Source organism: Budorcas taxicolor, chromosome 11 (genome assembly GCF_023091745.1).
Source record: "Budorcas taxicolor isolate Tak-1 chromosome 11, Takin1.1, whole genome shotgun sequence".
Taxonomy (NCBI): domain Eukaryota; kingdom Metazoa; phylum Chordata; class Mammalia; order Artiodactyla; family Bovidae; genus Budorcas; species Budorcas taxicolor.
The window spans coordinates 160,677,476-160,704,634 of record NC_068920.1 but is presented as its reverse complement, the minus strand read 5'-3'; the positions used below and the strand labels follow the sequence as shown (position 1 = coordinate 160,704,634).

Sequence of the window (27,159 nt, the reverse complement as noted above, 5' to 3'; positions counted from 1 at the left end):
GGGCATCCAAGGCAGCCACACGCTGGGGTGAGGACAGACTTGTGGTGGACAGCTCTGGTCCTGCTCATTCATTTACCCCCAACATGTCTTAGTAACAAGGAATAGATGCTTGATACAAAAAAACCGTGAAGCTTAAAAAACAAAATGAAAAATGATCACTGTCACCCAGTTCCCAGTCAAACTGCTGGACCTCTCTACCAGCACAAGTCCCTGGGACGCAGGGGCCACCGGGCTGCAATGCTAATTATCTGCCTCCTGCTACTCTTCCATTGTGGTTTTGTTTTCTACTTCAAGAGTTCAGCAACGGAAGTCAAAAACTACTATCTAAATTCTAAACAGATCTTCGTTTAAAAAAATTATGAAAGTGATTTTAAGGAAAGCTTAGAGAACACTGCAGACAAGCTGAGCTCAAGCGCTGGAGGCCGCCGTCCCAGCCAGCCGCGCTTGTCACTCTCCCGCCCCATGCAGCCACCAGCAACGGTGTTTACACCCAAAGTCCTTCCTGTAGGAACGACGTCACCCGCAGCAGCTGGAGTCTGGGCACTGGAAGCAAGCAAGAGGACTAACTGGCAGGAAGTGCTTTTCTTTAGCCCAGGAGACAGCACACCTTCCAACCTTGCCAAACCCCAGGACCTCACAGATCCACTGCTGAAAACAGAGGATGGAAGAGAGAGAGAGAGAGAGAGAGATTGGCTCTATCACCAGGGAGCAGCGACTGCTGCCGCACGGGCTCTGGGGGCAAGCCCTCCCCACGGGGACCAATTCCCTCCAGCAGGCAGCAGCTCTCTCCACAGACTGAGAGGACGGAAGGAGCCTGTGAGCCCAAACCCCGCTGTGGAGACAGATCTACTTGGAAGGCTGTTGCAGAGACTAGAGACAGTGGTCCCAAGGTGCGATGGAGACCTCCGTGGCAGAGCAGGAATCCACCAACAGGCCTGGTCACTCCCTTACCCCCACCCTCCCTGCACCTTCAGGGTCCCTCCCTTCTCAAGAGAACAGAGAGCTCTGTAAGGACATGGTGCCAAATGACCAGACCTCCCAACCCACCCTTTCTTCAGGGACTTGCAAACCTCTGCAGCCACAACTGCAAAGGCAGCTCTAGATGTCCTGACGCTATGAGACAACCACCACTGACCACGTGGAAAGAAGCAGCTGAGTGGGGTCATCAACAAGCACACACAATTACACATTCGTACATAAACGTGACTGCATACCTATCTACATGTGCACACACATCCCAGAAGTGACCCTTCATTCAATTTCACTTGATTCACAGAAACTCTTTAAAAAGCAGGGGTGTTCTGGCTAAACACAGCATAAAGACCACAGGCATTTATGGTTCATCTTTCCAAAACCCTCTAAAAAACGACAACAAAGAGAACCCAAAAGACAGGGACAACTTTAGCAAAGAACAGACATGAGTAGTAACAAACAGGAGATTAAAGGATCCTAGAAACTGAGGACTCCAGAGAGCTCAGGAAGTCCTAGGAGCACTGGGCACCCTGTAAGACTGCAGGGCTGGGGCGGGGGTGGGAGGAGGGGAGAGGATGTTAGAGCTGGGAGCACCGCAGAAAGGTTGTGTGTACAACAGCCAGCCTCCCACGTCAGCTCCCTCTTCCCCTCCTCTCAGGATAAATTAAGAGAAGTCTAGACTTGAGAACACCAGGTCAAAGAGGGTGGTGGGAGTGAGGAAAGGAGCTAAAAACAGGAGCTAAGTGAAAACCTGAGGCCCAGCCCTGAGGGCCTGAAACTCCCTCTGCAGTTGGCCTCACAGGAGAGAGGGAGACAAACAAGACTGCCTCCCTCGAGGTCTCCACACTCCTGGCAAAGAAGGGGTCTCCTCAAAAAAGGCAGGCTCTTGGGGACTCAAGAATAAAAGCATGGCTTCTCACTCACCCACCCCACCCCCAAGAGCTCCTTCTGACCCACCCACCAGGTTTTCCAACCAGCTGTGCTCATCTGAGACCGCAACTGAAAGACAAACCAAACAAAAGAGCCTGAAGGAAACAGACAGTCCCGCGAACCAAAGTGTTTTTTTTTTTAATTAATGTCCTGAGGAAATTAAGAGAAGATGCTGCGTGCACACATCAGGATTTTTTTTCCTCTTAAGGGGCAATCAGAAAACAGGAAAAAGCCCGAGGAAGAATTAAAGACATGACAGCCAAAACCCCATAATGTCAGGTTAATCATGAGAAAAGTACCGGAGAAATCACAACTAGGAGCATTCTACAAAATATCTCTTCGAAACTCTCAAGGTCACTGGAGACAAGGAAAACCTGGTAATTGCCAACCTAAGAGAACCTAAACGTGACAACTAACGTTGTATCCTAGAACAGAAAAAGGACATTAGGCAAAAATCAAGGAAATATGAAAAAAACAGACTCAATGTATAAACACTGGTTAAGTCGCCAGGACAAATGGACCATAATAATGGAAGATCTTTTTAAGAGAAACTGGGAGCAGAATACACAGAACCTCCAACTTTTCTATAAATCCAAACTATTCTTACAAATTTTAACTTTCACATCAGTAGAAGAAATGCAAGACAAAGGATCTCTCAGAAAAATTAACAAGGGGGATAAATGAATACTAGTCTCTACTCCTACCCCAAATTAGATTAATCCAAGGGTCCAAATTTAACTAAGATTTCCAGAACCACAAGAGGAGGGAAATTATCAAATAAAAGTTACATGAGAAATTCCCAGAGCTGAAGTATACAAGACTGCAAGGACCTGCCAAGTGCTCAGAGAAATGGGTGTAAAAAGAACACAGGGTACAACGGGAAATCTCAGTACATTAGGGATAAAGACAAGAACCCCAAAGCTGCCAAAAGCCAACCATCACCCGCAAAAAAGGTCCCAGGGAGGAACAAAGGGATGGCAGTGAGTCCTCATGAGCCAGTGACTTGACTCTCCTGAGCATCATTAACCCTCCTATCCAGCTGACCGGGCCAAGTGTGGGGATGGAAGGACGTTTTCAACTCGTGACACAAGGCCACAAAACATTTACGTTCTTAGAAAGTTGCAGGGAAAGATGCTCTCGTGAACAAGAGGCAAATAAATGCAGTAGCCATTCCTGCCAGGAAGCCAGTTCTCCCTTCTTCCTTTCTAGAGGAAGTGACCTAGTCCTCCCCCAGGCAGACAAGAGGCCTGAGAGGCTGGCCCATACCCAGCTGGGCGAGGGGCACGCCTGGTCTAAGGGAAAAACTCAGCCTCCTTACCAGTGACCCACCTGGTTCATTAGGGACACCCCACACAGGACCAACACCCAGAGCCTGCCCACCTCTGGAGTTCTTATTTGAGCCAATAAATGTCCTTATTGTTTAAGACAGCTTAAGACAGTTGCTGTTACTCGATGCTCACGCTCCCCAACCAATGATACACACGGGATGCAAGACACAAGGGATCCAGCACAGAGGACAAGACCCAGAGGGACCACCACCCAAGGCCCAAGGTGGCAGCTGCACTGCAGCAAGAGGGGACTGGCCCTGAGGAGAGCAGGGCAGGGGTCCCCAGGGCAGACAGAACTGACACACCTTCTAAGGCATCTGGGCAACTACAAAACAGTATGTGTTGCATTTTATTGGAGCATTTGTAATCAAATGCTCCAGAATATAGGAAGTTTAAAGTACACTTCCATTTATAAATCTTTCCTAATTTGGTAGTGCTTTCTGTATCCTATTTAAAGAATTTTGTCTTCTCCAAGATCATAGAGCTAATTCTCCTGTTTTATTCTAGAAGCTGTTTTCTCTTTCATGTTTAGCTTTCTGTAATCTACCTAAAACTGATCCTGGATAGGATATGGGGTTGAAAAATTCTCCCCCCACCCCCATACAGAGAATCCAACTTTCCCAGTACTTTTTATTTAATATTATGTTTTTTAAAAAATGTTGGCCACACCCACGGCATGTGGAACCTTAGTTCTCCAACCAGATACTGAACCCATGACCCCACGCTAGAAGGCTGAGGCTTAACCCCCGGCCACTGAGGGAGCCCCCTCCCGGTGCTTCTGAAAAGGCCGCCCTTCCCATTTGCTATCTGACACCTTTGTCACAAACTAAGTGGCTATTCATGCGCAGCCTGTTTCAAGAGCAGCTCTGTCCTATCCAGCTATTTGCCTATCCTTCCGCCAACACTGCGATGCCTCACTTACTGTAGTTCTTACCAAGTCCTCACATCTAGTACCGTGTTCTTCAGTACATCAGCTGTGTTCTTCGAGGATGCTTTGATTATCCTTGGCCTTTGATTTTCATATCAATTTCAGAAATCGGTCACGGAATCCTGAGAGCAGTGTGGGGAGAGCTGACACAGCCTGACGGAAGCGCTGCAGTGTGGAGGACACTGCTCCTGCCCCGAGGCGGGCATGGCAACAGCTAGCATCTCTGAAAACAGGCAGCCGTCCACCCAAGCCGAGCGAGGGTCTCCCCTGTGACCTGGCAGTCCCACTCTTAGGTATGAATCCAAGAGAACACATACTCACACGCATGAAAGATGTGTCAGAGTGTTAATGGCAGCCAGCACTATTCGGGATAGCTCAAAATGGAAACAAGCTAAAAAATCTATCACTAGAATCAACAAATACTATATTCACATGAAAGTGAAAGTGAAGTTGCTCAGTCGTGTCCAGCTCTTTGCGACCTCATGGACTGTAGCCTACCAGGCTCCTCCATGGGATTTTCCAGGCCAGAGTACTGGAGCGGGTTGCCATTTCCTTCTCCAAGGGATCTTCCCGAGCCAGGGATCGAACCCAGGTCTCCCGCATTACAGGCAGACACTTTACTGTCTGAGCCACCAGGGAAGCCACTATATTCACATAACAGAATACTGTTTAACAATGAGAAGGAACAGACAGATGGTAACTCGGCTTACCGTGGTGATCTTTTGAAACGTGGAAAAATACTGAATCACTACGCTGTGTACCAAGAACCAATATAGTGCTGCGGGTCAATTAAACAAAGTACCAGTAATTAAGTAACTAAGTAACTATAACTCACTCACAGAAAAAGAGAGCAGATATGTGCCTACCAGAGGGGAGTGGAGAGGGAAAGGATGAAGGTGGTCAAAAGGTACAAATTTCCAGTCACAAGATAAGTAAGTCCCAGGGATGCAATGTATAACACGTAAACACAATTAACAGTACTGTATGCTATATACGAAAATCTGTTAGTAAATCCTAGGAGTTCTCATCCGGAGGAAAAAAAGTTTTTTCTATTTCTTTAATTTTGTTATCTGTATGAGATGACGTTCGCTAAACTTACTGTGGATAATCATTTCACAGTGTATGAAAGTCAAGTCACTATCCGGTAGACCTTGTCAATTATATCTCAATAAAACTGGAAAAAAGATAAATGAGAAGGAACAAACTCACACACAACTACACGGGTGAAACTCACAAATACATGTAACAACACTGATGAAAGAAGCCAGACACAAAAGCAGAATGAAAAGAGTCATTTTCACATGGGTAGGAAGTACACTCCACAAAGAAAATATAACTGTCATGAACCTATATTTATAGAATAATTTAAAAATGAAAAAAAAAATCACTATAAGTAGAGAACATTGGAAAACACAGAAATCTCTAAACCTTGGTCTTAAGTAAGATTTGATCTAAAGCCCACTCAAAACAGAAACTCATGAATCATGTGAAAAGGTACATCAGCAAACATGTTCAAAAAGTTACTCTCTATGTATGACTTTAAGGAAAGCCCCAAATCCTGAAAGAGCAAAAATCTCTGACCACGGTGCAATGAAACAAGATGTAACCAAAGGAGAAGTAACAATAATGCTATCCGTTGGAAAACCTAAAACTCCCTCTTAAAAAACTTTTGACTCAAAGGGGAATTCAAAATCATAGTTGCAGGATACCTAGAAAATAGCACAGATGGAGAAAGGACACCACACGTGAAACAAAGACAAATTTGTACTCAGAGGAAACTTAATCTAAAAACTTAGAATTCCTAACAGAAAAGAATGAAATTAAGCATCTGATAAGAAGTCAGAAAAAAGACACAACTGAATGTGAAGGCAAGCAGAAACAATTAACAAAGAAAACAGCCAAAAGTAACTTAACGAGCATATTTGAATAAAGCTGAAATTTAAAACAGGAGTTCTTTAGAACAAAAAATAAAATAGCCACTCACAGAAAAGTAAGTATACCCTCAATTACAGGCAAGACACCAAAGCTCAGGGAAGTTAAATGACTGGCCCAAGGTCACTAGCTTCAGGTTAAGGCACAGCAAAACCTGAACTTGAACCCAGTCAAGTCTGACATCCAGGAGTGCTGGGCACTGGAGAAACACCTGCTACTGTGATTACAGGGCCCACACTGGCCACCAAGGGGCCCAGGCCCAAAAAAAGGCCCACAGTTCTCCCAGACTCTGTCCGTACCCCTGGGGCCATGGTGACTGTGCAGGAGAGTCTGGCCCAGGGTGGAGTGGGGTCTGAGCAGGAAAGCATCAGGTAAAGAACCCCACTCTTAAATTAGGGTCCAACGGGCACATGGTGTGCGCCGGCTACAGGCTCCTCACCCACTGGGGTCTGCCTTGTGTCTCCCCAAGCACAGCACTTGCTCAATGGTTCCGGTGACCATCGTCATCATTGCTGATCTACTTAAAATTCTTACAGCTCCTTCTTTCACGGGCAGTGGGGTCAGTCCCTGTTCACCTAGCTCAGCGGCACACTGGCTTGAGCTGAGGCCTGAGAGAGGACTCGGATAGAAATTCATTTGCAATCTGCAGAGAGCTACTGGCCTATTTCACCTTTTCAACATGCAGTTCACTTAGCAAGTAGAAAAAAATTTTTAAATAAAAAACTTAAGGCAATTTCAACATACAGCCAGGGATGGACAGCTGGACGGATGTGCCACATAAAGGTCTCCCTGCCCAGGGTCAAAACTTAGCAAGGACCTGGCAAATAAAAGAAACACAGGACACATAAGTTCTATTTCCGTTTCTCCTTCCTTTCCTGCCTCCAAATAATGGCGAATTATCAAGTGAGAAGCACTCTGCAAATGCCATCGCAATCTATATTGTAAAATCTGATTTAGCAGAGAACAGAAGTTGGAGATGGCATTTGTACTGGATTGTTCCTTTTAACCAGCTCAACAGAGCAATTTCTGAGGACCAGTGATATATAAACAGACATGACTGAACTGATTAGATTCCTGTGACCCCCATCAGGGCCCCGGAACCAGGAGGTGAGGCACTTGGGGTGAGTCTGAGCAAAACTCAGAGTCTGGATGACGCTCTACCGGGGAAGAGCCAGTAAGGCACCAACCCGCACCAACCCGGGGGTCTGGCCCATAGGTGCGTGTCTTCACTTGAGTTTATATGGGTTCCCTCTGTAATTAGTTATCTCTGTGACCTAACAGGTATTTCTAATACACATTCAGTGTAACAGATTCAAATGGTCCTAAAATAGGCAAAACAAGGCAATCCAACTCAAAAGGTAACAGTGTGAACTTGGTGGATGCTGTGTAAAGCTATCAGCAGTTTTTTTTGTGCTCTTGGACTTTTACTCTACAGATGAGGGTTGTTACTGTATCATGCAGAAACTTGCTTTCTTTTATTATTGCTTGCTTTCTTTTTATTATACATGTGGTCTTTTTTTTTTTTTCAAGAAAATGCATACCACCCTGAGACTCTTTTTAATGCCTGCCTAGTATTTCACTGCACATTTGTGCCACATTTGTTTACCCATGCTCTCCAGACATGTAACTTATTTCCAACCTCGTCCTGTGACAAATAATGCTACAGCTAACGTCCTGCTACATATAACTTTACACGTGGGCCAATACTCCTGTACTGTCTGACATTTCTACGAAGCCTATTTTTAGTCTGTGCCCAAAGAACCGCAGGGCAGACAGGGAGGTGAGGAAGGAGAGAACTAGGACGCCATCCAGAGAAACCAGCAGGGCTCAGACCCCAGACCTCTACAATCAGGTTTATCACATGGGAGGCCCTCCGGCAGCTCATGCCCACGGGGATGTGGCACACAGCACCCTTAGAACAGACCCTGCCCTCCTCCGGCAGCCCTCCTCCACCCACCGCCTCCCCAGCTTCAGGCTGCACGCGGCCCCAGAGGAGGCTTGTTAGCATACAAAGCATTCCACCTGGAGGGCAACACCTCCCTCTAATCCGAGCAGGGAATTACTCCACCAGGCTGGCAGAATAGTAATTGCAGCTGTGCAGAGGATCCTGCCAACAACGCTGGGGTGGCCGTCCTCACTGTGGCCCCCGTAGATGAGGGAGTGGAGGCTGAGAGGTGAAGGACCAGGCCAAAGTCGCCTCACGCCCTCTCGCACTCTATCATGCCCATGCAGAGCTAAGCCGCGTGCAGCAGGGTGTGTGTGCTGTGACAGAGATGGTCCATCAGTAACTAAGCACCCCAAGCCACTCCTCTTTGAAGAAAACAAAATCCCAATATACTGAAGGCAGGGCTTCCCTGGTGGCTCAGATGGTAAAGAATCTGCCTGCAATGCAGGAGACCCCGGGTTTGATCCCTGGGTCAGGAAGATCCCCTGGGGAAGGGAATGGCAACCCACTCCAGTATTCTTGCCCTGAGAATACCACGGACAGAGGAGCCTGGTGGGTTACAGTCCACAGGGTTGCAGAAGAGTCAGACACGACTGAGTGACTAACACACACATACTGAAGGCAGGGGCTAAAAGGGCCAGGTTGGTTTCAATGTTCTCCAACAAAGTCCAAAGGACTATAGCCCGGGAACCCGGATGCCACTTATTCTCCAAGCCTCAGACTCCAGAGGAAACCCAGGACAATGACAGTCCAGGGCCACCAATCAGGCAAGACCAGGTCTGAAAAGGAAGAACCCCAAAAAGGAGGGCCAAGTGTTGCCCAGGGGCTTTCAGGAGGATGCCAATCTGTCTTTTCAGCACTGGAGAAGAGGAGCCATGCGCCCACATGCACACAGGCTGCCTTTCAGTTCAGTTCAGTCGCTCAGTCGTGTCCGACTCTGTGACCCCATGAATTGCAGCAAGCCAGGCCTCCCTGTCCATCACCAACTCCCGGAGTTCACTCAGACTCACGTCCATCGAGTCTGTGATGCCATCCAGCCATCTCATCCTCTGTCATCCCCTTCTCCTCCTGCCCCCAATCCCTCCCAGCAGGTTATTAATGAGAACTGGCTATCACAGGACCAGCCCCCTCCAGACAGAGCTCTGCTCTTGCAGCCCCCATTGCCCAACTATCACAGACTGTGCTGCCCCTTCCCGACAAGGCCACGTCACAGAGCACACGCCCACCTTGCCCCCGCTCCCCGGACTCCCCACGCCAACACCTTGTCACTCGCCTGACGCTCTGTGGAGAGCAGCGCCTGGCGAACGCTATGCTCTGCGGCTGCCAGACACGACCGACACGGCACGAGGACTCACCCAAGCAGAGAGAGCGACCATGGCCCTTTCTGGGCAGGAAAGGACCAAAGTGACGGCGCTGGGGGGCCACATACAGCATGTCTTAACTATATACACTTAAAGATAGGTTCCTATCTCCTGTTTCCCGGTGGTCACGTCAGGGTAACAGCTCACAGGTGACTAAAACATTCCCATTACTAGAAAACGAAATTATTTAAGACAGCACTCATCTCTCAATCTGAAAGAGAGAGCAACTGCAAGGAATGACTTGTTTCCTACTCTGTGTACTTTCTGGAGTGTCTGGGGTTTGTGTAACGGGCCTGTCCTGTCACATTCTTTAGTGACATTCTTTAGTGTTTAGATAAACTGAGCTGTGAGAACCCCTGCTGGCTCAGTCAGCAAGGAACCTGCCTGCAACGCAGGAGACCCGGGATCGACCCCTGCGTGGGAAAGATCCCCCAGAGAAGGAAATGGCACCCCACTCCAGCATTCTTGTGGGGATAATCCCATGGACAGAGGAGCCTGGCGGGCTACAGTCCATGAGGTCACAAGGGTCGGACACGACTGAGCGACTGAACCACCACCAAACCTGGCGGTACGGAATCAACACGGCGTCCTGCTTCTGAGCTGACCAGGTGCCATCAGCACAGCAACCCTGGGAGGCAGGTTCCATCCCCTCTGGGCAGACTGAGAAACAGGGGCTCACATATGGAAACAGGGGTGAAGGAGGTCTGTTTAAGGTCCAGAAGGTCTGTCTGCCTGACGCCATCAACTTCAACAAACCTTGTCTTTATTCTTTTCAAGACATTTACCTAAAACTCTCCAAGAAAGAACAAACTCAGTGAAGGGCAGCAGGCAGTGATCCGACGCTCCTGTTGGGCGTGTCTACCTTGGAGAGAGTGGACAGTAAGGAGAGCCCCAATGCCCCAGGGAGGCCCTTGGTTACACTGTCTGAGCTCCTGCCGGTGGGGGGGGGGGGGGGGTGCTGTGAGGCTTGGGTTTAAATCTTTAGCACAGGGCTGAGTACACAATTAGAAACCTCAACCTCCAGCGAGCTAAAGAGCCCCAAGTGTATAAGCCTGCCTGCTCCAAACCCCCAGGCCCTCAGCTAGTGCTGGATCCAGGAGCCATTAATAGCTACTGTTTACTGAGCGCCTGCCCACCTGTGCCAGGCACCTTAGAAACACTTCAGCATAGGACCCATTGAATCCTCCCCCAGTGCTAGGAGGCAGGTGTCACTGTGACATTTTGCAGACAAAGAGAATGGAGACTCCAGAAGATTAAATCATCTTAATCACCCAGCTCACAAGTGGAAGAACCTGGATATGAAGACAGCTGACCAAAGCCAAGGGCTACTCTCCCTCAGGAAAAAGAATTTAACGGATTCTCTCTAGGATCCAACTAACAATAACAAGCGCAAGGGCTGGCACTCTATTCCCCACGGCACCCCGCCCTGGGCACTCGTCTCCCGGAGCACCTGGCCTGATGAAATCCCACCCAGGCGTTTCCAGGGGCTTCGTTTCCGTAGTCACTTCGCCCACTAGGTGTGAGCTCCCAGAACAGACAGGCGGGGAAAGTGGGGGCCAGAGACAAGTGGGTGAGTAAAGAACTGGGAGCAAGAGGGCAGCGGCCTCCAGATAACCCCTCCCACACAGCAGCCGCATCACTAGCAGCAAGACCACCGAGGGCTGTGATGCAAGCCTCAGAAACCCCCGGAAAGGCTGCTGTGAGAACTCCCCAACGGGGGCGGTCCCTGAATGCACAGAGGCTAGAAGAAAACAACTGTGCCAAGCCCCATGACTTTAACTGAAAAGGAAAATCAAAGGAAACCTGGCTGCCTGTGCCTCTCCGCACACCAGCCCCACCAGCCCCCATCGGCCTCATCTGAGCAGATGCCCAGGCACCTGCACTGGAGTCCTCGGGAATGCCACCTCTGCTGTGCCTGTCAATGCCAATCAAAGGCTGAGATCCTACACCAGACCACAGGAAGCCTTCAACAGTCGCTGCTTTTAATTTGGGAAATGTGTGCGCCCAAAATGACCTCAAATGATGATTCATTTAGAAAAGCCCCCAGTTCAGAAACACCCACTCTCGTATACTATTTTATGTAAATTGGCACAAAATTTTTTAAAAAAGAGTTTAACGGAACTCTTACCGAAATGCTACTCAACGGGAAGACCCCACACTACAGAAACATACTCTCAAGTGCTATCACATACAAATTATATGTTTATGAAGACAAATTCGACTGAATTTCACCAAAATTGTATTATTATCCAAAAATTAGAAATAGCCCAATGTCCACCGATAGGAAACAGGGTAAAATCATGTGAATCCACAGATCATTCTCTGTAGTCGCTAAAATAAATGATGTAATCAGTCTACACAGGTGTCATGGAGCACACCAAGACATTAAGTGAGGGGCAGCCTGCTGTAGGTCTACATACACACACACACACACACACACACACACACACACACACACACACACACGGGGAATGGATAATGTGCATAATTTTTCTTCCCTGCTTTCAAACAATGGTCTCCTTTCAGAAAGACTGGGGAAGAACCCTTATATTTTTCAATATAGATTTAATTTTCCTAAGTACTTTCTAAAACAAATCAACTGGGACTATCTGGGCCAAAGTTAAGATTAAGACCTATTTTTGGTTTCTTCTTCCATACACGTGCATATTTTAAAAAAAAACCTTACAAATATTATTTTAAAAACATTAACAATATGATAGATCTGTATATATTAGTCTGGGGGAAAAAAGCTCATGATTAAGTTTGAAAATGAAGAAAAGAACAGCATGAGCCCACCTTTGCTCTTTAGTATGAGAAGGATAAACACACCGAACCATAAATGACGCCTATTGCCTTGGAAGCTGAAGAGAAGAGCATTCATTTTTCTACACACACTTGCTTTTTTTTTTCCCCAGTAAGTATATTTTTGCAATTAATTTTATATCAGAAAGAATTCCACTTTATGCTTCAGGGCAGTGTTCCACTCTCCCCAACTATTTCTGAACACTCAGCCCATTCAGACCCACAGACAGGTTGGCCCTCCCAGACCAGCCTGTGTGTTCTGCACGCCCTGGAACAGAGCAGTTCTTTAAGCTCTGAACTGGATGTAAACAACACCTGCCAAAAAAAGCTCTAAAGAAACAAAGGAACCGTGGAGAGAGTGCTGGAGGTGACCTCCTTTTTCCAGTTGGTGCGGCAGTGAGATTCACCCCCCCAATTCCACACAGAGATGAGCTCGAAGCACGTTGGGAAAATCAACTCAAGGCCTGGAGCTGAGGTCCTACCCCACCCCCCCAGCATTCTCACCACATCCACACTGAAGGGCCTCGTGCTCTGGAAAGCAAGCTGACTCACTAGCTTTCTTCTGCAGCCCAGGCATTTCAACTTAGAAACACATTTTTAATACTCCACGGCTCCCTATTTTCAAGAGGAGCTTACTTCAAGTCAGCTACGTTCTCCAGAAGGCCTTCCCTGACCGCCTGAACCCGGGCCGAGCTGGGCTCAACTTCTCACCCGACATGTACGGATGGAGGGCCATCTGTGTGAGACGCAGAGCATCAGGAGGCGGGAAGTGAAGAATCCGCTTCACGTGACACGCATTCCACTGGGGCGTAAGGGCGAGTCAAAAAAACACAACAAAAATGTTGGGCAGTTCCCAGGCAGTCCAGTGGTTAGGACTTTGCGCTACCACTGCAGGGGGCCCAGGATGGATCCCTAGTGGGGAAACTAAGATCCTGCATGCAGGGCAGCACAGAAACAAACAAACAAACAACAAAAATTAAAAAACCCAAAGTATTTCTAAGTTGCAGGCCATCTACAGACAAAGGGATAAACGAAAGGCGGTCGCTGAGGGCGTAACATAGACTGCTGCTGCTTGGTCGCCTCAGTCGCGTCCAGCTCTGCGTGAGCCCAGCAGGCTCCTCTGTCCGTGGGATTCTCCAGGCCCTCCTCCAGGGGATCTTCCCAACCCAGGGATCAAACCCAGGTCTCCTGCATTGCAGGCAGATGCTTTTACAGCTGAGCCACCAGGGAAGCCTGTAAGAGACTACTGTTCAGCCTTAAAAAGGAATGGAATTCAGACACATGCCACAACAACACAGATAGATGAGCCCTGAAAAACCACGCTAAGTAAAAGAAGCCATTCACCAAAGGACAAATATTGGACAATTCCACTTATCTGAGGGACCCAGACCCATCAAACTCATAGAGACAAACAGTAAACTGGAAGTTGCCAGGGCCTGAGGCAGGGGGAATGGCTGGTGGAGGTCGGGGGGGCATGTTAATCAGTGCAAAGTTCCAATGTGCGGGGACGATCAAGTTCTAGAGACAGACAGTGGCTGCACGACACTGGGCATGTACTTAATCCTACTAGGCTGTACACTTAAAAATGGTTACAATGGTAAATCTTCTGTCATTTCTATTCCACAATAATTTTTTAACAAAACAACAATGAAAAAAAAACAACCCTGTATTTAAAGTTGTGGAAAGAAAGCAAGAGGAAAAAAGCAAACAGAGAAGCAGCAAGGGCTAGGAAGAATCACGGAGGGTAACGATGGAGATGGGTGGAGCGGCTTGGAAGGCCTCTCTAAGGAAGTGCTATCTCCCCCCACTGGACATGAGCTCCTGAGGAACATGAGCGGAGCATCCACATCTAAGTCCCAGAACAGTAAGTGTCTAAATCGAGACCTTTGTCCACATCCAAGCCAGGAAACAGAGGAAGACCCCAACTCCACTCATCAAAGGGCTTCGCCAGGACTGAGACACCCAGAACTCAGGGGTCTAAGAAGGAAGCCACCTTGCGACCGAGGCTGGACATAGAGGTAGCCACGGCTGCAGGAGACACTGTTGCTGAGCCAAAGCAGGAGCCTGCACACCCTCCAACTGGGAATTCCACCTACAGGAAACAGCAACGTGGACCCAAGGCTTGGTAAGCAAGGATGCTCCCTAAAGTCTTGTTTGTAAGAACACAAAGTGGGTAACAACAATCTAATAATCGAGGATTAAGTAAATCATGACATATCCATGTAACAGCAACTATTATTATTATTAAAAAATCATGTTTTCAACAACTCAGGGAAATATACTATAACATTAAGAGGATCTATAATCCCTGAATAGTGTATATAATAGTGTTTTCTAATTTTGAAAAAAACATATAATCAAAGGAAGGAAATCCACGAGTCTTAATGCAGTTGCCTCTGGATGGTGAGGTTAGAGGTGATTTGTGTTTTTATTTTTGTCTTTATTCCTTTCAGTATTTTGCAGTCCCCCTACCCCTCAGGGGAAAGGTTGGTTTTGGGGAAAAGTACTTAAAGGGCCTTGCACCATGCCTGGCCAAAGTCCGGCAGTGACTTCTGAAAGCAACACGTACTGTTTTCGCATTACCACAAGGAGGGAAAGGCTGGCAGCTTTCTCGAAAGGAGGAAGGATACAGAGCAGAGCTACAAAACCAGCTGCAGAGGTGAGAGTGGAAGGAAGTCACCTGGGAGAACGTGAAGGACGCCAGCAACTCAAGATAGACCACACTCTGCCCACAGACACCTCTCCACCTGCACAGCTTCACAAGCCAACACCCTCACAGGAGCAACCCAGCCCTGAGCTCAGGCCGCACAGAAAACCACCACCAAAAAAAAGCAAGCACAGCTCAGAACAAGCCCAACCAAGACTTTTGGCTCAACTCAGGAAGGCAGGCCTCCCTCCCAGAGCAGATTCCCACGTGCCACCCAGAGAGGCACAGCGACATCACCTACAGCAAAGCCCAGGTCCTCCTGTTCCCAGGGGAGACGCCAGTCCAAATGGCACCTCGCTCACCCAAAAGCCTGTCTAAACAATTCTATTCCATCAGGAAGCTCACCTTCTCCCACCTCTCTCTCATCTCCAGCACCACAGGCCATGCCTCTTCTTTTTTTGCCCAGGTCCTCCTGTTCCCAGGGGGAGACGCCAGTCCAAATGGCACCTTGTTCACCCAAAAGCCTGTCTAAACAGTTTTATTCCATCAGGAAGCTCACCCTCTCCCACCTCTCTCTCATCTCCAGCACCACAGGCCATGCCTTTTCTTTTTTTGCTTTACTTTATTTTTTGGTTGTGCCACAAGGCACGTGGGATCTTACTTCCTTGACCAGGAATCAAACCTGCACCCCCTCTGTTGGAAGCACAGAGTCTTCTAGTGGTCTTAACCACTAGACCACCAGAGACATCCTTACTTTTCTTTTTTAAATTGAAGTACAGTTGATTTACAACATGTTTAAGGTGTACAGCAAAATGATCTAGTTACATATATTTTTCTTTTCAGATTATTTTCCCTTATACACTATTACAAGATACTCAATATAGTCCTGTGATATACCTCGTTGCCTCTTTTTCACTGAATTTTATAGTTGATTTACAATTCCTGAGTTTCAGGAAAATGACTCAGTTATATGCACATATATTTTCCAAATTATGCCTTTATTTCTTTGTTCAAAGGACAAATCCAAGGTTTAAGTCTGTACAAGCCCCAGGAAAAAAATCTTAAGAAAGAAATCAAGCTATGATTGGAAAAGAAGCCAGTCTAGTTTGCCCTGACTAAAATATGAAATTCAGGACACAAACCCCAACACCTCTCTGTTAGAAATTTTCTTTTTCACAGGGAAATGCACTGCTTTAAAATCTAGTGTAGATAGGCCCTATTTAACACCTGCCCACCCATAGCAAGATACACACCTTTGACAAAAGAGAAGCCTCATTATCAAATTTAGAAATACATGTACTGGCCCAACTGGCCTATTCTGGTTTGAAATAGAAACAAATACAGAAATGAGCAATCTTTAAGCGGTAGAACAATGAGGCATACAACCAGCATACAGCCATTAGCAACATGAGTCAGTACTTTCTGCAATTAAAAAAAAAAAAAACAACTTGGAAGCACAATAAAACAATCCTTCAGAAAAAAAAACAAAACCCTGATTTTTAGAAGGGAGTAGGGAATGGGCCAACCAAAAGGCTTAACAAAAATCCGTGGGCCAGGCTCCAGGCAACTAGACCGGGCAGGAACTAGTTCTGACTTGCCATTCCTGAAATTCCTCTCTCCCAAGGTTTTCTGGCTCTTCCTTCCCCAGACTCTCTTTTTACCCATTTGGGCTTGAAGGAGACTGGAGAGGACCCAGAATGTTTAAGGAGAGACAAGCACCTACAATTGGCTGAAACAAGCCCCTCCACCGTGCAGGTAGCATTAGGGAGCCAGTCAGAGCTGAAATTCACAGGTAAATAAAAAGGTTGTGGAAGGGGCAGTGAATTCATCACATCACCACCCAGCTAACCTCCACAGTGCTGGGCCAGACTGAAATTAGACAGAAAGGATGGGCCAAGAGGCAGGAAGTAGGGAAAACTGAAAGGATGACTTGACCCACGAGAACGTCTCAGTCACACAGCCAGGAGGCCAGAAGCTTCCAAGGAGGTTTAAAAAAAAAACCACACACAGAGAACAAAACAAAACCAAGGTGGTTGTGGGAATGCCAGAATGAACTGAAACAAATCCCCCACTGACTGCAGAACCACCTTATGTTCAAGCAGAGTCTCCAGGGCCCTTTACAAACAAGCTATAGGTTTGATCCAGAGGTAACTTAGGTCTCAGTCCTTACCCATGGCCAAGACTGGGGTCAGTCTCCCCAAACTAGCCTCAGTCCTTCCTATGGTCTCCCATAAACAGCACAAACCTCAGACTTGGCTGAGTAGCCTCTCTCTTTTGGCTTTTCTGGTGCTACAAGGCAAAATAAAAACATCAGCTACGGACAGAATTTGGGGTGGTTCCATCCACCAAAATGACAGGAGCAAAAGATAAGGAATTAAAAAGACACCAGAAAACCAGATAACCAACAAAAACATACATACATACATTTTCATCACCCTCCCATGGATGGAAGTGCTTTGCTGCAAATAGTATGTGAGGCTCCCAAGAGCCCCAACAGATACCCAAGGCAAGGTGTAATTATTCCCATTTTACAGATGCAGGAGCTGAGGCTGAGACTTGCGTAAGCTAACCCAATGAGGACCAGAATCCAGGCTCCAAGGGACACATGTGTCCAAGCAAATGTTTATTTGCCATTCCCAACGGAAAGCAGTTACCCTCAAGAGGCAAGACTCCCTGGGCCTCTGCTTGTTGTCCTCAGCCTCCAGCATCTCATGTTTTCTGCTGTGCCTTAAACCCAGTTGCGGGAACAGCCTCAGAAAGGGCAGGCACCCCGATCCCAGGGGAGAAACCCACTGCCACACAGCCCAGATCGATGGAGTTCCTGAGTGCTCCAAAGCCTGCTCTTCTCCAGCCTGGTCTCCCCACTGAGCCCCAGTGCTGAAGGAGCAAGAGCCCAGTGATGTTCCATGCCCTGCAATCCTTCTCCCTGGCCGTGCCTCAGCCCAGCACCTGTGGCATCTGCCTGACCGCTCAGCATGAAGGGTGGCACCACCAGTGGCTCAGCTTCCATCCTAGGACTTGATGGCAGGTGTACAAACAGCCACAGGAGAAACCACCATTAAGCACCAACTATGTCCCAGGCCTTAAGAGGGAGAGGATGCAAGGTCCCTACCTGTGTCAACGAAGGCTCTGGGAATCTGAGCTATTTGACAGAAGCAGGGCTTGCACCTCAAAGTCAGGGCCTCCCCAGGCCCACTTAACACCCCAGCACTGCGCAAACAGGGCTAGATGGCTGCAAGTGGATTCCCAGAAACCATGCTGAGACTTCAAATGGACGGTTACAGGAACCAAACTGGATGATGTACAAAGCCACTTAAAATGCACACAAAACCTTACAGAAAAACAACAATCTCAGGGACAAGTGAACAATCCTGTGAACCAAAGCCTTCTAAAGGTTTCTCTCGGGCAGCCATGTAGCAAATGACACACTCCGGAGAGCTCTCAGCCCCCCTCCCCCCTCTTCCTTCAAGCGACCATTCGGCTGAAAAACACCTCCTCGGCTCGCCTCAAGGTGGGCTTGGACCTCCCACGGTATTTCGAAAGAGGGAGAAAACGGTTAAAAAAAAAAAAAAAAAAAAAAACGCCTTCCAATTTTACGAAGGCAAATCCACTCTTCAGGGGCCCGCGATTTCAACAGTGCTGGGTTTTACTTGGGGGGGGGGGGGGGCGGGGAGGAAGAGAGGGGAAAAAAAAAAAACCATCTGGCAGGCCCTGAGCGGGGAGAGATCCAGTTTATTATTGAACATTTTCAGCAACAGAGCATTAAGTGTTTTGAAAATAATGCTCTCGTTCCCGCACTCAAAGCGCGGCCGTCTGGGCGACTGTGAGCCCCCGGCCCCTCGCACCCAGGCCGGCAACCCTGATCACCAACTTCGGGGACACCCGGCGAGGGGCGAGGGACGCCGTCCCCCCGGCCCCGAGGGTCGGCCCCGGGCCCCGGCCCTGCATCCCGCGGCCGCTCTCAGGAGAAAGCAAGATGGGGGGCCGGGCGGCAGGAAACCGGCCCAGACTCCTCGGGCCGCCGAGACACCCGCGGCCGCCGGAATCTGGGCCGGAAAGGCGACTCCCCGGGCTCTCCGCAGCCTCGGCCGCCCTGCGGCCCCTCCCTCGGAGGCCCCCCAGCCCCGGGGGCGCCCCGACCCCGCCGCGCGCCCGAGCCTAGGCCGCTCGTCGCCGCCACAACAATGGGGAGAGGGCCGCCCGCCGCACCCCCCGCCCCACGGTCGCCCCCAGCCAGGCCCCGCGGGCCGACGGCGGCGGCGCGGGGCGGGCCGAGCCCCCGCGATCGCGGACAAAGGTCGGCCCGGCCCGAGCGCCGCTGTCAGTCAGCAGCCACCGAGAGACAAAAGCCGGCCCGGGCCGCGCCGCCTCCATCTTTTAGCGCCGCGCCCGCCGCCGCCGCCCCGGCCCCGCGCCGCCCCCCGCCGCCCGGCGCCCCGGGCCCACCTGGTCTAGTTCCGCGGGCGCGACTGGGCCGGGCGATGGCGATCGGGCGGCGGTCAGGCGGCGGGATGGCGGCGGATTGCGAGGCGGCGGCGCGGCTGCTCGCTCGCTCGCTCCCCCCCTCCCGGGCTCGCTCGTCGCTCGCTCGCTCGCTCGCTGGAGCCTCGGAGCCTGTGTCTCGCCGCTCGCCTCCCTCCAGCTCTCGGCTCCCCGCCCCCCCGCCTGCCGCCGCCCCCGCCTCCGCCCGCCTCCTCCTCACGCCGCCACCGCCGCCGCCGCCGCCCCAGCCCGCAGCCGCGCCTCAGCCCGCGCAGCGCCCCCTGCCGCGCCTCCGGGGACCGGCGGTCGCCTCCCGCCTCCGGGCCCGAAGAGGGGGGGCTGGGGTCCCGGGAGAGGGGGGTCGAGCTCGCGCGAGGCACCCAGGGAAGGGCCTGCAGGGCCTAGGAGGCGAAGCCGGGGGTAGGGGGCCTGGGAGAGGGGGAATCTGGGACGGGGGGCCCCCTGAAGAGGCCGGGGGAGCGAGGGGGCAGGGGGGCCTGAGGGGCGGGGCGGAGGGAAAGGGAAGGAGGCCCTGAGGCGGGGCTGGGTCGGGAGGCGGGCAGAGCGGGCCGGAAGAGGCGGTGCCGGGCGGGAGGGGGCCAGGGGCGGGCGAGGCCCTGGCGCAGGGCGGCTTGGGAAGCGGGGGGGAAGTCGGGGGGCGCGCGCGGGGCGGTGAGAGCCCGGATCCCCGCCCCCCGCCCCCCCTTCCCGCAGAACTGCGGCGCCCGCCGCCAGACGCGGAGCGCGGCTGTTGTTACAACACGTTATTTCACAGAAGCCCGGAAAGGGAACCGCAGGCATCATGCATTGTTAATTCAAAAGCAAGATTGTCGCCCAGTCTAGATACTTTATTACATTTTCGTAAGACGGACAATAATAAACTCAGCCTCTTGAGTGTGTGTGTGTGTGTGTGAAGGCCAAACAAAAGGTCAGGGAGAAGGCACGCTGCTCCGGAGACCTCTGCGGTCTGAGGGCTCAGGGGGCATTCTCGCCTTTTATTCTGGATACTTGGGCACTTAGGAAAGCAAGCGATTTGAAAGAGCAAAGACAAAGAAATGTATCTGGAGCCGGGAATCCAAATCGTCTCTGGCACTTGTCCATACACACCGTCAGCACCGACGGGGAGCGGCCAGCCGCGGGGGAGTGATTGGTTTCGTTACATCCCAGCTGCAGGGCGGATATTGATTGTTCCAATTCACAGGTGAGACACGGAGACTCTGAGAGGTGAAGGAACTTGTCCAAGGCCACACAGCCAGACTTGGGAGGAAAGTTAACCCGCTTCAACTTAACTCGGATCAGGGTGAAGTTTATGCTTAGCACTGAGCACCGCAGTGCCTGGCACATAGTAGGCGCTCAGTGAATATTGGTTGGTTTGTAGAATGGTGATGAATGAGTGTCTGGCCCTTGACTCTCTTGGCTGGAAAGTAAGGGACTCTGGAACTCTTTAAGAATCAGGAGGTTATCTCTTTTATTATCTGGAGAGAGAGGACGAAAAAAAAAAGATGAAAAGTTTGGAGGGTTTTGAGTGCTCTGGAAAACAGGTGAGGAAATACTACAGATGGCATGCAGGGAGAAAGTCAAATAGACAAGAGAAAGGAGAGTGACGCCCTCTGGGGACAGCAAAGGCTGCTAAGTCCCTGGGAGTTGAAATGGCGTGCTTCACGAGCACCAGGAAACCCGGCTTTTGTCCCAGTCTCAGGAAACCATTTTCATCCTGCGCTTCTCTGGGGTGACAACACCCACAATGCTAGGTACTGTTTATTGAGCACTTTTCCGGGCTGGGCAGGCTGGTAAGCACTTTACAAGAGATAACTCAATACATGGGAAACAGTTATTATTGTTCCCACTTGATGGATAAGGAAATTGAGGTCATGGGTGGTGGAGCAAGGATTTGACCCCAGCTGTGCTGGTCTGTGGGGAAAACAAGGTGAAGATGCTGGAGCAGGGAGAGGGGCTGTTATCCTTGGACTAACACTGTCAGTTAGGGCTGGTACCTGGGGTTTCTCCAGGACCCTGAAAGTGTCCATCAAGCTCTCCCAGAACTGAAGACCTAGAGAGGACAGAGGTAGGAAGGAGAAAGGGATCAGAGTATGAGGGCTGGACCAGGGCTGGACTTTGGGGTCATTTATCCCCAAGAGACCGCGGGCAATGTAGAGGGGAACAATCAATGAGCCAGTTTCATTTCGCTAAAGTTACTAAGAGGGCGACAGAGGATGAGATGGTTGGATGACATCACCGATTCAGTGGACATGAACTTGGGCAAACTCCAGGAGATGGTGACGGACAGGCAAGCCTGTGTGCTGCAGTCCATGGGGTCGAGAAGAGTCAGACATGACTTGGCAACTGAACAACAACTATAAACAGCAGTAGTCAGAGCTGGAACATTAAAAGGAAGTGTGAACTGAGTGGCCCAAGCAAGGCAAAGCTGGGGAGAGCTGGCATGAAGCAATGGACAAGAGATAGTTCAGTTTGTTGTTTTTTGTCATTCAGTAGCTAAGTTGTGTCCTACTCTTTGCAGCCCCACGGATTGCAGCATGCCATGCTTCCCTGTCCTTCACTATCTCCCAGAGTTTGCTCAAACTCATGTCTATTGAGTCAGTAATGCCCTCCAACCATCTCATCCTCTGTCACCCGCTTCTCCTCTTGCCCACAGTCTTTCCCAGCATCAGAGTCTTTTCCAATGAGTTAGCTCTTTGCATCAGGTGCCAAAGTATTGGAGCTTCAGCATCAGTCCTTCCAATGAACATTCGAGGTTGATTTCCTTTAAGATTGACTGGTTTGATCTCCTCGCTGTCCAAGGGACTCTCAAGAGTCTTCAGCTCCACAGTTCAAAAACATCAATTCTTTGGCACTCAGCCTTCTTTGTGGTCCAACTCTCACATCCATACATGACTAGTGGAAAAACCATAGCTTGTTCAGCTTAGGGTTTCTTCTTCTTCTTCTTTTAAATATTCAGAAACTATGCTTATGAGTGGAGAAATCTCTTCGAACCCCCAAACTGAGTCAGAGGGAGGATTCCATCTATTTCTCACAGCCAATTGCAGATTTTATGAATCCATAATTTTATTTGCCCCAAAATGTGTTCACTGTTTTTGGTTACATTGAAATTTAATATTTTTGTATAACACATGCATATATTTCTTCGTTCATGATTTTCTTTCCTAAAACCACATTATGGATAGATTTTTATTTCCTTTGCATTAATTTCACATGGAACATGGAAAGCCCATCATTGGTCATATTCAGGTCTTTTTTTTTTTCTTCTTAGCCCTTTGGAAAGTTGCCTCCCTTTGTGCTCCCTCTTCTTCCTCTCTCTCTCTCCTTTTTTCCCCTCTACCTTCTTCTTCTTTAACCCCCAGTGGCACACTCCAACCTTCCCTCTATCACAGTCCCAGTCTTCCTGGTGGTCCTCATCTTTGTACATATCTGTGGCCTCTACAAGACTAGGAGCTCCTCCAGACAGACTCAGTGAATTCTTCATTTTTTTAATTCCCCTAGCCCACAATCTGTATCACATCATAGGTGCTTAATGAGAGATGATTGAATGAAAGAAGAAAAAAAAAAAATGAAGGGGCAGAGAATCTTGAAGGTCAGAATTTGACCTCTGCTGTGCCCTATAGTCCTGGCCTCAAAAGGAAGCCAGAAAAGCTGCCCCTCATCACTCCACTGCCTGGAGAGCCTGAGACTTTGCCGGGTTTCTTTCATGCCTCCCTCAGGAGTATTCACCATTGGGACTCCCCTGGTGGTCTGGTGGCTAAGACTTGGTGCTCCCAATGCAGAGGGCCTGGGTTCCATCCCTGGGCAGGGAACTAGATCCCGCATGCTGCACTTTTGAGTTCACATGCTGCAACTAAGACCCAAACCAGACACGCACACAAAAAGAATAGTCACTATTTATTGAGTACTTTGGGGTAAGGAAATTAAAACACAGTTTTGTGGAGTTGCTCGAGTTTCCATAGGGAGCTGGTGACAGAGCTGAGTAGAAAGGAGTACACACACTTATTGAGGGCTTGTCGCACTGCTCCCACTTTCTGTATATCACAGCCTCTTCACCATGATTCTGTGAGTTAGGGTCTATCATCAACCCCATTTTACAGATCAATCTATTGAGGCTACTGGACCTTCATCCACCACCACTGCCTGGCTGTGAGATGGACAAGAGAACCTCTCTCACCCTCCAGACCTCAGAAAGCTCTGGCAAATCGGTGTCCCACTGGAGGGAAGGGAAGTGGAGGACCACTAGACACAGAACACAAACAGGAAGCCAGCCTTAAAGCACTGACCCAGGCATGGAGTCCAGGGACAGGTCTGCAAGCCTCTCCTGGTGCCCCCATCTGGCTTCAAAGCCAAGCCTCCCTTCAGCCACTCGGAGCCTGAGTCTTGTCCATGGCATGGCTATGCACACAACCCACAGGTTCCAGTAAGGCCCAGTCAGCTCACCTGAACTCACCTCTTTGGTGGGTGTCCACGCTCAACCCTGAAGCAGGCACTGAGTCTATGCCCTTCCCCTGGGCTTGCCCCCAGCCTGGAGCCATGGTCTGAAACGAATGCAGGATTCAAAGTCAGACACCTCTGAGTTAGATTCTGTCTCTGTTCTCATTTACTGTGTGTCTTTACACAAGTGGCTCTGACTCACTGAATCTCTGAAAACTGGGGAAGAGGATTGTCGCGAGAATTGAATGAGGTGCTGTGCACACTGTATCAGCTGTTAGCGCAAGCTGGCAACCAGCAGGCGTTCAGCACATGTTGCTTATTACCGCTACTCCTTTTTCATCTCAGACACCTTGGAGCCTGCCTTGTCAGTCATCAGTTGCTTTGTAACAAGCAGCCCCAAAACTTAGGGGCTTAAAACAACAACAGGGAATGCTGTGGTGATTCAGTGGTTAAGAATCTGCCTGCAAATGCAGGAGATACGGGTTCAGTCCCTGCTTCAGGAAGACTCCACATGCCTCAGGGAAAAGTAGGCCCGTGTGCTGCGACTACTGAGCCTGAGCTCTTGAGTCTGGAGCAAGAGAAGCCACTGCAAGGAGCGGTCGGCACACCACAGTTAGAGAGGAGCCCCTGCTAGCCACAACTAGAGAATGCCTGCTGGAGAAGGCACTGGCACCCCACTCCAGTACTCTTGCCTGGAAAAGCCCGTGGGTGGAGGAGCCTGGTAGGCTGCAGTCCGTGGGGTCGCTGAGAGTCAGACACGACTGAGAGACTTCACTCTCACTTTTCACTTTCCTGCATTGGAGAAGGAAATGGCAACCCACTCCAGCGTTCTTGCCTGGAGAATCCCAGGGACGGGGGAACCTCCTGGGCTGCCGTCTATGCGGTCGCACGGAATCGGACATGACTGAAGCGACTTAGCAGCAGCAGCAGCAGCAGAGAATGCCTGCTCGCAGCAACAAAGACCCAGCACAGCCAAAAATAAATAAATACATAAATTTAAACAACTACAGTAATTTCTCACAATTTGGGGGGTTTTGGATGGGTGGAAAAGTTGGCTTAAAGCTCAACATTCAGAAAATAAGATCATGGCATCCAGTCCCATCACTTCAGGGCAAACAGATAGGGAAACAGTGGCAGACTATTTTTCTGGGCTCCAAAATCACTGCAGATGGTGACTGCAGTCATGAAATTAAAAGATGCTTACTCCTTGGAAGAAAAGTTATGACCAACCTGGACAGCATATTAAAAAAGCAGAGACATTATTTTGCCAACAAAGTTCCGTCTAGTCAAGGCTATGGTTTTTCCAGTAGTCATGTATGGATGTGAGAGTTGGACTATAAAGAAAGCTGAACACCAAAGAATTGATGCTTTTGAACTGTGGTGTTGGAGGAGACTCCTGAGAGTCCCTTGGACTGCAAGGAGATCCAACCAGTCCGTCCTAAAGGAAATCAGTCCTGAATATTCATTGGAAGGACTGATATTGAAGCTTGAAGCTCCAATACTTTGGCCACCTGATGCGAAGAGGTGACTCATTTGAAAAGACCCTGATGCTGGGAAAGATTGAAGGCAGGAGGAGAAGGGGACGACAGAGGATGAGATGGTTGGGTGGCATCACCGACTCAATGGACAGGAGTTTGAGTAAACTCCGGGAGTTGGTGATGGACAGGGAGGCCTGGCGTGTTGCAATCCATGGGGTCGCAAAGAGCCGGACATGACTGCGCGACTGAGCTGACCTGGCTGGGTTCTTTCGCTCCACCTGGTACAACAGGGATCACTGGGGCCGCTGCACTGTCTCTTCTTGCACGAGGTGTCCCATGCTCCAGGGTTTCCTTGTAGCCCCTCTCTCCAGAAACACAGTCTGGGCTTCCTTAGAGCATGACAGCTGGGTTCCAAAGGAGTGAAAGTGGAAGCTGACAGGCCTCTTACACGTGCATTCCGTCAGTCAGTGAGTCAGTTCTCAGAACCTCTTGCCTTCCCTCACCCCATGTCTTAGCCAAACCTCCACTCATTCTGTCTAGTGAAGACATTCCATCCGACTGAAAAAATTATTTGTGTGTGTGTGTTAGTCACTCAGTCGTGTCCAGTTCTTTGCGACCCCATGGACTGTAGCCCATTAGGCTCCTCTGTCCATGGCATTTCTCAGGCAAGAATACCAGAGTGGGTTGCCATTTCATTCTCCAGGGGATCTTCCCGACCCAGGGATCGAACCCAGGTCTCCTGCATTGCAGGCAGATTCTTCACCATCTGAGCCACCAGGAAAGCCAAAAAATATTTACTGAGATCCATCATGGCAGCCAGTCAGATGCTGAGAAATGGCAAGGTGAGAAATAACTCATCTCTTCATTCAAGAAACTTTCAAGAGGAATTAAAAAAAAAAAAAACCAACAAAACCAAACCCAACAAAAACAAAAACTGATTCATCAAGCTCTCACTACCTCCAGGTGCCACCGAGTTCAAGCTTGTATTCTTGTGGCAAGACAGGGCAATAAATTGAGACACGAGTTGTTGGAGCAAGGAATGCCGATTATTCTGAAAGCTGGCCAACTGAGAAGATGATAGACTCATGTTCCAAGAGCCATCTTGGCTGTTAGAATCCAGACTTCTTTTATACTAAAAAGAGGGGGTAGTAAAGTCAAACATTTCCTGGTTCCAGTCAGCCTCTGGAGTGTCTGTGTTCATTTCTCCCTTCCTGCAGTCATTTACCAGGTGGGCCTGGTCAGGAGGTTTCCTGGTGAGCTAAACAAAGGTATTTTAGTTTAACACTCATTACCTGGGAGGCACGGTTCTCAGAGATGGGCCATTATGTATCATTGAAGCTTACAGGCAACATCCGTTTAGTGATTAACGTGTAATAGAATACAAAGGCTCTTCCCTACTACACAGGCATGGGCCTGAGCTGGGTCTGAATCATCCAGGCCTGATTCTGACCTAGTAGCATACTCTCCCGGAGAAGGCAATGGCACCCCACTCCAGTACTCTTGCCTGGAAAATCCCATGGATGGAGGAGCTGGTAGGCTGCAGTCCATGGGGTCGCAAACAGTCGGACACGACTGAGCGACTTCACTTTCCCTTTTCACTTTCATGCACTGGAGGAGGAAATGGCAACCCACTCCAGTGTTCTTGCCTGGAGAATCCCAGGGATGGGGGGAGCCTGGTGGACTGCCATCTATGGGGTTGCACAGAGTCGGACACGACTGAAGCGACTTAGCAGCAGCAGCACACTCTCCTGGCTCAGAACTGCAGTAACTTGCAGTACAATCTAGGAATGTGAGCCTGCAGCTTGTGCAGTGATCCCACACGCCAGGGATTCCTGGATGGGCCTGCTGTCGTATTCTCTGCACCTGTTCTCCAAAAGGCAATTGTACCAGTGACAGAGAGCCTGAGTCCCAATTACTGTT

At 49.6% G+C, this 27,159-nt stretch overlaps 1 protein-coding gene across 12 annotated transcripts in view; it reads right to left on the bottom strand.

Moving 5' to 3' along the window:
• PRRC2B (proline rich coiled-coil 2B) overlaps positions 1–19,434 on the bottom strand; it is an 84,603-nt gene extending 65,169 nt beyond the window's left edge. For 6 of the 12 annotated variants that reach the window (XM_052649048.1, XM_052649051.1, XM_052649049.1 and 3 more), the window contains exon 1: positions 19,292–19,427. The gene's annotated coding sequence lies outside the window, so the exon portion shown is untranslated. Of the gene's footprint in view, positions 1–19,291 lie in introns of all 12 variants that reach the window. The other 6 variants (XM_052649045.1, XM_052649055.1, XM_052649047.1 and 3 more) reach the window with 3 other exon arrangements.
• Positions 19,435–27,159: the final 7,725 nt, after the last annotated feature.